This window comes from Fukomys damarensis, unplaced genomic scaffold, assembly GCF_012274545.1.
Source record: "Fukomys damarensis isolate Sample0158 unplaced genomic scaffold, DMR_v1.0_HiC HiC_scaffold_22, whole genome shotgun sequence".
In the NCBI taxonomy this organism is placed as follows: domain Eukaryota; kingdom Metazoa; phylum Chordata; class Mammalia; order Rodentia; family Bathyergidae; genus Fukomys; species Fukomys damarensis.
Window position 1 is genome coordinate 5190056 of NW_022900934.1, and position 14997 is coordinate 5205052.

Sequence of the window (14997 nt, forward strand, 5' to 3'; positions counted from 1 at the left end):
AATATTGCATGGGACATATACTAAAAATGCTGTTACTGAGCTACAATTCAAATGTAACTGGGAATGCTGCACTATACACTTGCTAAATCTGACAACTCTATTCAGAAAGCTGTTGACCTTTACCTGCAAGTCTCTGCAAAGAACTGTCCCGGGCTGCTGGAGCCCTGGGCCTCCACCACAGAGTACCTGGCTGGAGTTCACTCACCCAGCCCAGTGCTCCAACAGGGACTCCTAGACAGAGAGGGGCTCCAGATTCCCATCCCCTATCAGGAGGACAGGGCGCTGCTGCTGTGTCTTCTGGGATGGCAGCACTTCTGCGGGCAGCAGGGCACCAGGCATGAGAGCCCCACAGGTGTGTGCTGTGTCCCCACATGATCTTATGTCCTGCTGGTGGCCTGGCACCCTGAGAAGTTAGTGTCCCCCGAATGTGGGGTCATTGATGGTGGCAGAAGTTTTCCCGGTGGCCTTGCTCTGACCCTTGCTCTGAACTCCCTGTAGTTCTCAAGAATAGCAAGAACAACCATCCGATGTACGGGGCATGCAGCACCCTCTGACGGGGCCGGACTGGAGGGCTCTGTCCCAGTCCCCAAAGCAGCATGTCCTGCAGCCCCTTAGCCTAAAAGTCACTTAGCCACAGGCTGTTGGACCCAGTGGGCCACTTCCCTGGACCCCTGCCCCTCGGTGCAAGCTGCCTCTGCAGCCACGCCCGCGTGTGCTCAGGGAGCTCCCTGACCTTGGGCAACAGTCTCTGGATGATCCAGGCTTCAGCGGTGTCCTGCTGCCTGCCTGTAAATCACAGATCTGCCCCAGGTAACTCGCTGCCTATGAGTGTGCCCGGTGTCGCCCACTCAGACAAGCTGATAACCAGTGTGCAGTGAGCCAGCTTCGTGGTGGCAAAGTTTAAAAGACTCAAGTTCAAGTCCGTCTGGCCCAGAGCTCTGCACACCACTTAAGTCCTTGCAAGGACTTTCCATTTTCCTCAGGGCTCTTCAGCCTTGCTCTCTCCATTTCCTTGGAGGGGCTAAATCACATACTTGAGTTTTATCCTACTTGTGAGCCGTTTCTGTATATCAGTAGCTGCTACATAGAGCAGACGAAGAATTTTTTATGTGAGTGTGTCTGTATGGAAAGTTTTACAGGGGCACAGGGTCAAAGGAATTGCCTTCCACGAATTGCTGTGACGGAGATGAGTCCCGAAGCTCATGAAAGCAGGACTGCACCGCGATCCCTGAGCGTTTTTACCAACTTGAAGTGGTTGAAACAACCAGCCAAAAGGAAAGAGTCACACCTTAAAGCTGGAGGGATGAGCCTCTCGGCAAAATTAAGCAGTGATGCTGTGTTCCCTGAGAAATGGGCTTGGCTGGGCTGAAACTGATCTTAATTATTCCAGTAACTAATTAGAGCCTAGTATTTATATTAGCTTTGAATTTTTTTAAGTGACTCATATCAAACACAGGTGAGCTCCACAGCACATTAGCAGAAATGTTCATAGTAGTCTATATGAAAACAGGGAACATCACTAAGCCAGGGAAACCTCCTTAATAAAGCTAATAATGAAAAGAGCACTTCTTTCAGCTGTTTCGCAGATGTCTCTTAGTGACTGGATTCTTGATGGAAGCTAAGAAGTCTCACCCCCTGGGTATGAGAATTTGTGTGGTATGGGTGACAGCTTGTGTGATCAGCCTTGTGACCTGGGTTTCTTTCCCCATTCAGTAACGCGGTCCCTGCTACCCAAGGATGGGTGATGTTGTCACTGTTCCAGAAATAAAGGGACTGATCCTGGGAATCCCAGGGTTTGGACTACATTCTGGCCCTTCTGTGGAGATGGACGGGCATTCTGCCCCAGCAGGAGAGAGAGGCACAAGGGTGAGGCAGGAGGTCAGGGCATGGCAAGCCAGCTGAGGAAATGGGTATAACCTGTCAAACACAGAGATCGTAGGAAATGTGTAGAAAAACAATTCCCAAAGCCCTGAGTCAGGGACCAATCAGAGAATGTTATCTTCAATTCTTGCAAGAACTCAAGCAGGTTTCTGATAGGTGGGCCTAGATCTGACGTCAGCCTGAGGAGTGGGAGATTCAGAAGATGGCTGCCCCTGAGCTCTCAGCCACTGTGCTCTGTCTTTCACAGCGGTCCTTCTGCTCTCACCCTGAAGTGGGACTTCTTTTCCGACTCTTAATTGGCCCGCACTCATTCTGCAGAGCAAGTTTCTTTTCCTACCTTTAATAAACATAAAACCTCCCTACCTTTCGAGCTCATTTTGTCCAATTCTCCTTGTTCTGCACAAAAAGAACCTAGAACCTCTAGAACGAGCCCCCAAGAACCCCATAACATGGGCTGCACGTTCCTGGCACAGCCGTGCACAGACCACCCCAGGCCGCTGTGGAGAGTGGAAGAATATTTCTGTCCCTTACACCAGGACGTCGCTATCATCTGAGACTGTGTGAATCAGGACACACAGCTGCTAACTGAGCATCTGTCTGGAACCCCAGAGGTGGCTCCTTTGGGCTTTCTCGGGGGTCCTCCCACCCAGCCCTATGGAGCCCAAAAGTAATGTGACTGTTTAGAGTGGAAATAAAGGGCTCAGCCTGTCCTACACACATTCATTTTTTGGGGGGAAGTGAACGGGAAAAGATAGATGCCACCATCAAAGAGCATTGGCAGTTGGCACATGTCAGGGACAAACTAGGCATGTCACCAGCATTTTCCCATTGAACATCCCCAGCTACTCCAGAAAGGAGATGCTGTTTGGACTCCATTTGGCACATGAGGAGATAGGCATGGAGCAGATGCCCTATGATTAAGGTCATCTACTTTCCAAGGGCAGAGCCAGAATCATAAAGCCAGATTTGTCTGACCCCAGGGTTCTTGCTCTCCTCTCTGCATCCAAGTACCAAAGGCTGAGAATACCTAGCTTTTTTTTTTTTTTTTTTTCGGTACCCAGGATCCAACTCGGGTCCTTGCACTTGCAAGCCGGGCAGCAGAACCACTGAGTAAATCCCTGGCCCACCTAGTCTTTTTTTATATTCCTACCTGGACCATCACTGTTCCAAACACATGATTAAAGAACAGAAAGGAACAGCAACAAACTGAGGGGCACTACCCAGAAGTAATGAAAATAGGGTGACTTCAAATCCTTCCTTCCTCCCTCCCTCCTCAGATGTAGCAAATGTTTCCTGGGCATCTCATTAAGCAGACAGCAGGGAAGTAGACAAGAGTGCAATTTTTGGTGACCCTGTCATCACAGAGGAAGAAGGACAGGGGTACACACCTCCCAGCTTCTCCATTCTCGGGCCACTAGATCTAAGAGTAAAAGACAGTTTAGCTAGTTAGCACATAAGTAGACAGCTAGCTGGAGAAAGGCCTTGAGTTAGAGTTGGGTGGTCAGTCACACTGAGAAGAATCAAAATAAGAATAGGCAGTAAAACTAGGACTTTGACCAGGAAAGGAGCTTCTCAGCCAACATGGAATGCAAGGGCTGAGTTTCCAGGAATTAAAAAATGCAGAACAACCGACTTTTCTTTAAAATCTCAGTTTCCTTTGTAGGCTGCATTCTGAACTGGTTTAGAGAGCCTGACTTCCACTGGTCATTTTAAACCCACAGAGCTACCTGTGATAGGCAGCCACTGTACAACTGAACAATTCCTGCGCTCTGCTTATCCATAACAAGTTCAGGATCGGGTCGGGGGGGGGCACATGGTACCCATTTCCTGAGACCCCTCCTTCCTCCCCGGAGCCTTTTCTTCCTTCTTGTATTTCATTAAACACTTCTTCTTTGACATGCTTTCTGTCCATGATTTCATTCTTTAACTTTGTGAGACAGTGGGCTGGATCCCTATGATAGCTGTTCATATACAACCCCCCTCTCCCCTCAGAGAGTTTCTAGGCCTTGTGGAAGCAACCAAATGGCCTGGTTTGAATTCTGACTGCCCCCTCATGTGGACCTTGAGCAAGTTAAAGCCAGTTTCCCATCTGTGATATGGAAATATTCACAGCAGTACCTCCCAGGATGAAACACACTGAGCTCAGAGCAAGCAATTGCAAAGCTGTTGTCCTCAGTTCTCCTCTCTCTGTCCTTCTCAAGCACCAGACTCTTGAACCTCTGATCATCAGACCATGGAGCGATTCGGTGAGACTCTTGCCTGTGGCTCAAGAGGGATCTGAGTGTCCCCAAGTTGTTACTGGGTTTGGGGGTTCTGAGGACTTCTAGAGATTCTTTCTAGGTTTCTCTTGTCTTGAACAAAGAAGTGGACAAAAAAGTACAAAAGGTACTGAGGTTTTACATTTATTAAAGGTAGGAAAAGAACATGCTCTGCAGACTGAGTGTGGCTCAACTAAAAGTAGTGAAAGAAGGCCACTTGGCACGGTGAGAGCAGACGGACTGCTGCAAAAGAAGCGCACAGCAGACAAGAGCTCAGTGGCGGCTTCCTTTGTGTCACCCACTCCTCGGGCTGATGTCAGTCAGATCTAGGCCTTCCTACCAAAACCTGCTTGAGTTCTCACAAGAGGAACTGAAGATTGGACTTTCGATTGGTTCCAGGGGCAGGGCTTTGGGAGCTGTTTTTCTGCACATTTCCTGGGTCTCTGTGATTGACAGTTCATGCCTACCTACCCAGCTGGCTTGCCTTGCCCTAATCTCCTGACTAAGAGTAACTCCGGCATCCGGCCCAGGTTAAAAGCTCAGGGTGAGTTCTCAGTTTTGGTTGTACCCCAGTAGGGAGTCCTTTTCTCAATGACATATTTGGGTCATTGGTTGGATAGTGGAGATCAATGCCAGCCACTATAGGTCAGCCTTCCACCACCAGCAGCCCCTAATCTTTCTGTCATCATCTCTGTTTTGATCTTGTAGGTTTCTGGAAGTCCCCACTGCTGGCCCCACATGCTGACAGAGTGCAGTACTTAGAAGGCCGGGCGGTTCTCTCTGTGGATGGGTGAAAAGAGCAGGCTCAAGTTCCCCTAACCTGCAATGAGCACAGCCATGCACATGCTAGTGGGCAGGAGATGGTCAGGTACGGGGGTCCCTTGGTTGACCCTGACCCTTATCTTCACCATGAGTGGGCCATATGCTGGGTGCCCCACAGGCATTGTCCTCCTTCCTCCGCGCAGCACCTAGGAGACAGGTCCCCTGTGACACCATGCCACTGAGCCTCAGAGGGACTGTGGCCAGCTCAGGGCTCAGCAAGTGGTAATGGAGGACCTCTCGCTTCTTTCTGGAATATTCTTTTTAAAAAATTTAGATCAACCAACTCTCCCAGGGGTCTCAAAAGGTACTGACCTTCCAGGGGCCCAAAAACAAGACAGACATGGAGGCCAAATGAATCCTCCATCTCCATGTGGGCCATGGCGATGTGTGAGGGAACCGGGAAGGGCACAGGGCAGGAAGTCCCCTGTGCAGGACGCAGACATTAGGTGTCTGCCTGTCCTTCTTCTTGCGCCACACTGTCTTGGAACAGTGACAGTCTTCCTTGTCATCTCCCTCTCAACCTTGCTTCCTGATGAGATCTTCCTGAGAATGGTGGGTCCAGATGACCACAGCAGCCCCTCAGGGAGGGCGGCCTATGAGGCTCTGTGTGCCCCGGGAACCACATGCCCCTTAGCCCTGCCAGGGGAGCTGGTGTCCCCGGGATGGCTCCATTCTAACACATTCCTCATCAGGGAGGCCTACCCTGACCCCACTTTCACCTCGAACCCCCCAAGCCAGCAGCCAAAGTCCTGCCCAAGCCTTGCTTTGCTGACACTGATGGACAGGCCTCTGGGCCATGTGCCTTCTCCCCCGCGGTCTCTCTGGCAGCAGAAGGTGAGCTCCCCAAGGGCAGAAGCCCTGTCTGTCTCACCCAAAGCACATCCACATCTGCAGGAGCACCTGGAATGATAGAATGAAAGAAGGAAGGAGTGAGTGAGGACATAGTCAAGGCTTGAGACGGAAGTGCCCTGTATTCCCAGGATTGTGTCCAGTGGGCATCCCAGTGTCCCTGGCCCTGGGCACCTGGTCTTCATGCCTGCTGGCCACTGGCAACTGCAGACTAGGACACACTGGCAGAGAGGTGGGGTGGCTCTCTGTCCCATGCAGCATGCCTGCCGTGGAGGAGTCCGCTGGCCACACACAGGACACCTACGGTTGTCTGGTTCCATGAGAGGAGAGGGCGCGAGAAATCCAGCCCCGCAGACAGCTGAGCTATGGAAATGTATTTAAAGCAGGTCTTCTAGCAGCTGCTGGCAGATTGCTTTTTCTATGCAGGTTGGATGGCTTTAATAAATAAATGGGAACTTCTCCATCTGCTCTATAAAGATAAGCCCCCAGCTCCCAAAATCAGTGAGTGGCAGAGGCCCAGGGGGCTCCAGGAGGCGGGAGAGCAATTCAGGCTAGGCATAGAGCCGATTAGCACTCAGATCCTGTGGCAGGAGGCTCATTTGGGACCTCCCAGAGGTGGGACCAGAAGTGGAAGCCAAAGGATGGGAATTAAGACGTCACTTAAGCCCTGCCACAGCCCCCACTGCCCTCTCCACGGCCATGTGCCAGCTTTCCTTGCCTCTCTAGTTGTCAAACAGAAAAGGATGATTCTCCAAGGCCTGGAAACTGCTGGCGTGTGATCAGGTCCCCCAGAGTGTCTGGGATGCAGCCTGGCAGAGAAAGACCTCAGGCAAAAGCAGGTCACACTTCATTTGAGCAAGATTAGTGGTGCCATTCAAATTCCCAGCGCCACTGTGGCTGTGGAGGAGGCCAAAATCCCTGCTTGTGGGAGCCCTTCTCGCTCTGTCCCTGGGGAAAGGGTGGGTGGGGTCTGTGGGCCTGAAGCTTGTGGCATTTGGGGGCCTTCATGAAAAGAGAATGTGAACTGTTGACACAGCACTGTTCCAGCCTCTCCAGGGCCCTGGACAGGGTCCTGCAGGTGAGAGTCACTAGAACGCAAGCTGCATGGACTTCACAGCAAACGAGTGTGTGCCTGACTCAGGGTGAGTGCACGTGCGTGTGTGTGTGAGTGTGTGTGTGTGTGTGTGTGGTGAGAGGGTCAGAGTGCACGAGGGGAAGATGTGACAGATGGAGGGGATGACAGTGGGCAGGTGTGGGTCAGTGTGCATGCACACGTGTGTGCAGCTGGTTCCTCTCCACCTGCACACTCCTTCCCTGGGGCCCCAGACACCATATGCAAGAAGGAAAGGGCTAAGCCTGGGGATTTGGCTCTGTGGTGCTGCTACCTTTGATCTCCGGTACCAAAAAAAAAGGGGGGGGAAGGGCTCTTGGTAAGAGGGGAAATCAGAGAGCACCAAGGGCCTGGTCCCTGGACACCTGCCTGCACCTGGTCCCCATGTGTATACACACAGGTGTGTGTGTGTGTGTGTGTGTGTGTGTGTGTGTGTGTGTGTGTGTGTGTGTGTGAGTGTGTGTAAGTGAAGGGCAGGTCCTCATAGTTGGGAATGTTACAAAGCACCACCCACTCCCCTTGTATGATGTTAAGAGAAACTGCTCAAGCTCAGAAGCCAGGGGAAAGATGACCGAGATTCTAGAATCATCCTTGGCACTGTCCCAGGACCCCGGTGAAAGTGAGCTGACTTCTGATGTGGCTGAGCTCCACTCCCCACTTAGTATCAGTCAGAGCTCAGATTCTGCAAAGTTAAATGCTAACTTGTAGAAGCTCAATAATTGCAAATGATTAAGTGTCCAGAGAAGATGCAAATCATTCAAGTTTGATAGAAAAGATAATCTCGGGGTTTGCTTTTTTTTTCTTTTTTAGCCCTGCAAGACACCAGCCAGAGACTAGGGTTGTAGCCAGCTTTTGATCCCTCTCCTCTCTTCTTTGGAGCCAGATTTATTGTTCTGTTAGTCTCCTTGTGGGCAGATAGATTCACCTCGGTGTGTACTCACCGTAAACTGAACCGAGAGTTAGGTTTTTACCACTTTTGAATGTCGCATTTTGATGTTAGTTTTCTTTCTCTAATCCCTTTGGCAGTAAATTTGGTTTACGCTTCCTAAGTTATTCCAAACAAGAACCCTGGACTTAAGGAATATGAAGATCACCATGTAAACTCTTTGGACTCTTTCTTAATCCTTCTTTGTTTTTCAGAACCCAATTGTGGTTTTAAATGTAACCCAAATAATTTCTGGGCTCTACAAAGTTCAGCCTTTGCCAGCCAAAGAAACACAGTTTAAATAATCAAAAGGAAACAAAATGCAATTCCCATTCCTATTTGCATATTAAAAGGATATGAAGGGGATCCAAGTCAGACCCCACAGGACACTTCTGGAAACTCCTGTTTGCTTCTCTCTGATTCTTTCACCCAGCCTCTCCCCAGCTCCCACTTCAAAGCTGCTGGTTCAGCAGTGTCTTATCTTTGTCTCCCTGATTGTCCTCAGCACACGCCTCAGTGGCTTACAAGAGGACTTTTGATATCTCAATAAGCATTGAGTTAAGCCAGAAACAAAAAACAAACAAAAAAACAAAACCTGCAGTGTTCATTGGTCATTTAACAAGAGTCCAAAGGGCAGATTCTGATATCAACAGTACCATCAAGGATCCTGGTTTTGTCTATTATTCAGCCCAATTTAGTTTTGTCTTTGTGCTTATTGCCTCACGGTCACAAGATAGTAGCTGGAACTGCAAACACCATGTCTTTGTGTACAGCTTCTCCAGCAGGATGGAGAGGGCAGGGGCCCAGGAGTTTTGCCTCAGAAGAGCCCTTCTTTTTATGCAGGAGGAAGATCCTTTCAAGATGCATCCCAGAAAAATTTGTCCTTGCTTCTCAAGTCTAGAACTGGGCCGCATGACCACTGCAAGTTACAAGATTTGGAGAGCAAGTATTTGACAAAGTAGAAAAAAAAAAAATGCTGTGTCTAGCTCAGACCAATCAGGACTCGCCCCTGGGCTGGGAATGGCACAGGCCCTGTGACAGGTCCTACCTGCAGCAGGGGAGCAGGAGAGACCACTGTCGGTGACACAACCTGCACCGCCCGTCACACCCATTGTGTTAGAGTTGGGGAAGCAGCCCTCCATCAAGCGACACAGCCCACTTCTCAGGGACGGAGGCCTGGGGGGACCCAGCTTGCTGCTTGCTCAGCTCCTCAGGGCCCCGCAGCAGCTCAGCCGGCTCCTCAGCTGCAGAAAGACCACAGGTTGACACAAGGCAGGACCCATGTGGATGTCACCTGTGACCACCCAGGGTCCCACATCCATCGAAGGTCACCATGGGCACAGCAAGTGCGAGGAGAAGAAAGAAGGTCAGTGGAGCTTCACACCATGCAGAGGCTGCTAGCAAGTAGGTGGCTGAGCTGACATCTGGCCCCATTCTCTCTGATTTCAAGACCTGGTTTTTGTTTTGTTTTTCCCTAAGCCCTTAGCACCCTGTTCTTTCTCCTAGCAAAGGGCCTATGTGCCAGTTTAGCAAGGGGTGGGGGAGAGCAAGCCGATGCTGAGGCTCAGGTGCAGAGAGCCCCACCCATTTTGCACACCCCATGTTGCCTGCAGGGTGCCCTGCCCTCCCGTGGGTGCCCACTCGCGTCTCCTGCCATGAATGCCCAGAGTCCACTGCACGGCCTCCTGACCTGGAAGCTCCCACGGAGTTCACCAGCTGTCCCTCCACAGGGTCACCTGGCTTTGCTCGCTCAACTCCCATCTCCCGGGGCCAGCACTGAGCTCCAGAGCGATGGCGGAGCACGTCCACCTTGGGAGGGGAGGACTGTGTCAGGACCCTGGCCTCTTGAAGCTGCGTTTTGGTGGCCTGGGAGGGGACCGTGTTTCCAGAGGCCCCGTCACTGTCAGGACCGGCCAGAAGCCAAGGGGAGCCCGGGAGGCTGTGGCTCTGGTCTCCTCCCACTCCAGCAGCCTAAGAGAGGACTTCACACATGGGCGAGAGAGCCGGCCTTGGAGACCCTGCCCAGCCCTGCTCCAGCTCTCTCCAGCCTCTGACTCTGGGCAAACCTTCACCTTGAATCTGTCTCCTTACTTGGGATGCAGCCAAGGGCCCACCTCATGGGGAAACTGCAGGTGACAATCATTCCGACGTGCAGGACATGCACTCAGAAACTGGCTGCATGTTCCAAGCTCCCTGGGACCCGGGGACCACAAGGGAGGACAACCTGGGCTCCTCTTGGGCTTCTGGTGCAAGCCGTCTCCTTGCCTCTGCTGGTGCAGGCTACTGGCTTGATGGTAGATTCACTGGCACTGACAGAGCAAAGCTCTCCATAGCCCTCTCTGCATTTTCTCTACTTGTGTCATTCAGGTTTGTAGAGATCTTGGCTAAAATGCATTGCAGGACAGGGAGGACAGTAGGAAGGAGCGGTGGAGATGGGGCTCCCAGCTAACCTGAGTCTCCGCTTAGCTTGTGCCCCCAGCCCCTCTCGGCTCTCCCTGTACACAGGCTGTGCACCGTGGCTACTTGCGAAGGTGACTTCCTTCTTGTACAGGACTTTTTCGCAGGTGTGGAGATGCTGAAGAGACAACTCTCAGATGGGAGGAAAGTCAGCGTCAACCCTGCTGGGGGTGTCCCAGGGACACGGGGTTCAAAGCTGCAGTCGCCAGTACTGTGGCTCTTCAAATATGAATTAAGTAAAATTTAAAATCCAGCTCCTCTGCCTCATTGGCCATATTTCAAGGGTGAGATGGCCACATGCGGTCAGCAGCTCCCATTTTAGAAGCCGAGATGCAAAGAAAGTCTTCTTCATTGGAAGAAACTGGCAGAATTCTATTGGCCAGCACTGGGCTAGAGGAATTCCTGATGTTTTAGAATTATAGACTTTACTGGGATTCTTGATAACCTAAGGAACATCTGTCATAAACCACGAAGAAATCCACAATCACACAGCAAGAGCAAGCAGGGATCCAGGTTGGACCCTCGGCTCAGCAACTCACTGATCCTTGGAGTACCCCGTCCCCATGAATTCTGCTGTCCAAGACCCAGCTCACCAGGGAGGGCAGAGAAGGCTGGGAAGGAAAGGGGGGCGACCCTTGAACTCCTCCCACCACAGAGGAGGGGGTTTGCCGAGAGCTGGAGCGGCAAAGCCCAAGAGATGAAGAGGATGCCAGGAGGTATTTCAGAAGAGGGCTAGAGAACTGAGCAGCCATACTACAGGTGGAGAGGGCAAGAGAGAACAGCAATAGCAAGACGTCCTCCGCAGCTCTAGCTAGAGACGAAGGCGGGAGGAGGTGTCATTCTAGCCCCCAGAGCTGAGGCCACCCAGTGGGAATGGTGGCAGGAATGGCCCATGGGGAACTAAGGGCACAGAGAGGAGCCATCAGCCCAGGATACCACTTGGACGAAGGGAACACACCCTTTCTTCCTGCCTTCAGCCTCCTGCCAGCTCCCACCACCCCGCCCCATTGGCTGGACACCAAGGAAATCCAGTAGGCAGGGCAGCCTGGAAAAGCGGTTCTTCAGGGAAAGGGCGGTGGGCGGGTGAAGGAACACCCGCCGCTGTTCTGTGCTATGAGCTAAACGGTGTCTCCCAAATGCCTAGGTGAAGCCCTAACTCAAGTGTGACTGTATTTGGAGATCGATCTTTTAGAAGGTAAAGTCAAATGTAATAATGATAAGCTTAGAGTTCTAATCCAATAAAACTAGGGGCCTTATTGATGAAGATTCTGTCTCTATCTCTCTGTCTCTGTCTTTCTGTCTTTCTGGATCACCACTGCCCCTTTCAAAGGAAAGGCTATATGAAAACCTAGCAAGCAGGTGGCGTGCACAAATCAGGCAGAACCCTCACCAGAGCCCAGTCATGCCGGCACCCTGATTTCAGACTTCTAGTCTCCAGGACTATGAAACAATACATGTCCGTGACTTAAGCCACTCAGCTAACCAACGAGGAGATGGAGAGCAAAAGGAGGAGCCAGGAAGGGAGATCAACCCTTCAGGGTAGCAGCCCAGTGACCCTCGTCCAGCCAAGCCCCGCCTCCTAACAGCAAGTCAACTTCAGCGACCTCATTGTTCAACCAGCTTCAGAAAACCCTACCTCTGAGCCCACATGGCGGTGGGGGGACAATCTCCATCTAAACCACCACAGTAGTGTCTATACCCAAATCTCCAAAACCAGGAATTACAGTCACCCCTTGTACCTGTGGGGACTGGTTCCAGACCCTCCTCCAGGATACTGAAGTCTACAAATGCTTAAGTCCCTCATGTAAAATGATGTCGTATCTGTGTATGACTTACCTACATTCTCTCACACACTTTACATCATTCCCAGATTGCATGTAGCACCTGATATAATGCAACTAGTATACAAACTGTTGTTACACAGTATTGCTTAGGGTCTGATGACAACAAAAATGTATGTATATAATCAGAACAGAAGCAATATTTTTTTCCAAATATCTTCAATCCACAGTTCCTTGAATCCATGGATTCAGAATCTTGGTACACGGGGCCAGCTGTGTACAGTGGATCCTTGACTTACGAACTCAATTTGTTCTCCAGTTCTGGTTATAACTCATGTTGGTCAGTGTAGGCTCAAGATCCTCTACACAGCCTTCAAAGTCTCTCTCCTGCCCACAGGCAGATCTCAGCATCCTTAGAGACACTGGCCCAGGGTTTCTCAGCCCCCCGCAGGAAAGAATGCTGTAATGTGCCTTCTAGAATGCTCTAAGGGTTCAATCTGTTTCTGACACCATCTGGAAGCACAATCAGCCAGCATTCAGGGTGTAACTCAAGATTTTGTTTGCAAGTTAAAACTAAAATTCTGGTCATAAGCCAAGTTGTCATTGTCAGGCTGGTTGTAACTCAAGGGTCCACTGTATGTCATTTTACATGACTAAAGGGCCTTTGTAGACGTAATTAAGTTGAGGATCTGAAGATGGAGAGATTATCCTGGATTATCCAGGTTAGCCCTGGTGATTATCAACAGAGGTCCTTACGAGGAAAAGATGGAGGCCTGATGGTCAATGCCAGAGAGAAACGTGATTACGAAGCCAGAGCCAGACTTGAGACTCCAAGAGCTTTGAAGAGGAGGCCAAGTTCACAAGCCAAGGCCTCTAGAGGCCTCTGGAAGCTGAGAAAGACAAGTCCCCTAGAGCCTGCAGTAGAGTCCCCATAGTCCAGAAAGCTCTTCATTCTAGCTGAGATTCCAGGTCTCTTCTGACCTCCGGGATGTATGAAAATGAATTCCCGGATGTACTAAAATGCATCTGTGCAGTGTTGAGCTAAGTTGGTGTTATATTGTTACAGCAGCAGTAAGAAGCCCATACAAGGGCAATGCTGGTAAGGTGCTAATCTGAGCCACGCACTCGGTGTGGCCCTTCAGAGAGCCTTGGCTGCAATGCTCAAGAGCCACAGAGGGCGGCACTGGTGCACCCGTCCAGCTCCAGCTCCCTGGAGCCCTGTGGTGTGGGCTCTTGAGGCCTGCCTGCTCTGTGACCAGACAGCTGGGCCTGCGAGTCTCCAACAGGCCTGGGGGAGGACAGTGCAGCAATGAAGGTGGAAGGTGTGAGAGGCATGTGCTCCTGGGCTGCCACTCAGTGGCTGTGTGTCCTTGGGAGAGCCACTTAGCTTTTCAACGGGCAGGTGGAGGGTGACTGATTTCCCTGCTCCCACGGCTGCCACCAGCTGAGCCCTTCTCCCCTCCTTGATGGCCAGCCTTGCACACATTCCCTACTGGCCCGGCTCTGGGAGCTGGAGCTGTGCTCCGCAGAGCAACCCAGGCCCTTAGAGGAGCCCCCACACCCCGACAGGATAGATGACAGAACTCCAGGCATAGACCTGGGTGCACAGTAGGGGCTCCAGCAACACTGCCCACCACCTCCTCTCGGAGGAGGACATCACAGGGCCCTCTGAGCGGCTACAATCAGGTGAGTGGGTACAGGTGGGCATTAGGCCAGCTCTGTTCTACCCTGGCTCTGCTTGTGTGACACAGCCCAACCTGCAGGCTCTGGCAGCAGAGCTCACTTCGCAGACTCTCAGTCAATCCAGCAAGACCCCTAACAGCTTCTCTCTCAGAGCTCCAGGACCCCACATCCTGCCTCCCTGTGCTCTGCCAGAAGCCAGCAGCCCCAATGGAGGGCTGTGCTGTGAGCCAGGCTGGGCCCCCCAGCACCTGTCCTGATGCACCTCCAGCACTAGTTTCCTTCCGTCTCCCTCAGAGCCCTGGGCCCACTGGAAAGGTCCCAAGAATGGGGCAAGGGTTGATTCTCCTGTGCCTGGATGTGCCTGGCTCCCAGAGAAACAAGGTATGAAGCCCTAAGTCTGGGCCAGACTCGCGTGGCAGACCCATTTCTCGGGGGCTTCAAACCAAAGTGGGGCATCTGGCATGCTTTCTTTGGCCAGCTGTTCTTGGAATCAAGCAGCCCAACTCTAGCTCATGTGGGGTGGGGAGACAGAAGAGATAGGCCCACACCTAATAAGGCAGGGGCAGAGGCAGTTTAGGGTGCCCCACCCCAGGGACCCCTCTGCCCCAGTTCACAAAGTGGCTGCTGCTCGCTGGCCTCTTCTCGCTGTGTGTGACCTCCCTGTCCTTTGAGTTCCAGGCCCATTTTCTAAGGTGGTGACTCTTACCCATGCCAGTCTGCCCTGGGAGGCATCAGGTGCTGGCACACCTTGTCATAAACTAACTATTCTCCTACCTGCATCTAGGAAGCAGAGGCCACAGATCTCACACTGCACAAAGCATCCCCACATAGGCTAATCAGGCCCCAGTGTCAGTGGCACCACAGCTAAGGACCTGATGCAGAACAAGCCTCGGTCTGTGCACCCCCGACACAGAGCTGTAAGATGTTGCAGACAGCTGTATGGAAGCTATCCAGGAGGCAGAGAGGAGGAAAGGGGGAAGGCGAGGCAGCAGGGGGAGAAAGGCCACAGCAAAAGGGTGTGTTGAGCTGCTCTGAAATGGGTCCGCGAGACTCAGTCTGGAACGGGCTTTGAGGAGCAGGTTGGGGGATCCAAGGTGATCCATGGGGAGACAGAAAGGGGGGAGTCTTATCTCCCCTGTTGATTGAGGATGCTCAACCCCACCATGTTCCTGCCATGGCTACACAAAGATGCATCTCTGGCCCGTACATCTCCAGGGCCAGGGCTCTGAG